Genomic DNA, 1253 nt, shown 5'->3' with positions numbered 1-1253 from the left:
AAGAGCAGCCAGTCAGAGCTGCAGCGCCTCGTAGACACCCAGATCACTGCAAAGCCTCGCCCTCCTTCGCGTCTTCCAAACTGCTACAGCCTCTGCCCCGGCCATGCTACGCAGCCACGCCGCTTGCTGTCACACACTGCAGAAGACACCACCAGTAGTGCAAAACATCTGCCAAACCTTCTCCCCCTCTTCCTTCCTGCCTACCAGAAAACAACAGAAAGCCTTAGGACAGTGAAGTGCCTCAAGTCCAAAGACTCGGTAGAACCTGCAGTTTCCTCAACTTCTACTCACACAGTCGGGTACAAAGCCGTGTCAGGAGAGAGACTGAAGGTCCAGGTGACTCCGAGGTGACCAGCAGGCGCTGGTTACATCAGCTGCATGTTGATAAGCCAGACAGTCCCACCGTGGACAACTGACTCAATGATGGGCTCGTCCTCTGAGAAAACCAGCCTCTGTGGAAACCAAGGTTTCAGTCCAGCATCACCACGTCAAGACCCACCACCACCTTTTGTTCACCTCTGTGCCTGTGCTGCTGGGGAAGAGTGAAGGTGTACTTCGATGGCACCAGCCAGTGATCCAGGAGGAGCATTCACACACCACAGAGGTCAAGGAAAAGGGCACGAAGGGATGGCAGAACCACCAGACACAAGGGGTTGTGCACAGCATGCAGGGAACCCAACGCAGAGGGCCTCCCACAGACAGCTCCTTCCCTCGTGGTTAAAAGCTGTTTGTGCTGGTGTTTTCCTGGATGGAGTTACATGCAGCTATGTTTCATTTACTTGTGTAAGGGAATGGGGAATAGAGGGGAATTCTATTTATAGTACAAAATAAAAATGCAGTGGTTCCAATCAGAAAGTGGCTGGTCTTTATTAATTACGGCAGCCTCTTGATCTTTGGCTGCACAAGAAGTTGCCGTTTTGGAGTCAGAATTAAAACACAGATTATTCATCTTAGCTGTTGGCTCTTTTCCAAGGGGGTACTTGCTGGAGCAGCACTGGAGCTGGGACTAATTAGCAGCATTAGATGGGAGTGAAGTGCACGAAAGAGAGGGACTGCAGGTGCAGGAGAACAGTGGATTACACTGAGATGGTACCAGAGCCCATTCACTTCCTTTTTCCCAAATTCCAGCTAATACCCAAACCCCAGTGAGCTCTGATATCCACGAAAGCAGCCATAAGCATTCCCTGCTTATCCCTCCTGGCTCTGGGGATTAACAGCACTGTTTTACCTCTGCGAATGAAAGGGTCAGGGAG

Source organism: Coloeus monedula, assembly GCF_965178545.1.
Source record: "Coloeus monedula genome assembly, chromosome: 16".
In the NCBI taxonomy this organism is placed as follows: domain Eukaryota; kingdom Metazoa; phylum Chordata; class Aves; order Passeriformes; family Corvidae; genus Coloeus; species Coloeus monedula.
The sequence above is the reverse complement of the archived record's forward strand: the minus strand, read 5'-3'. Positions refer to the sequence as shown.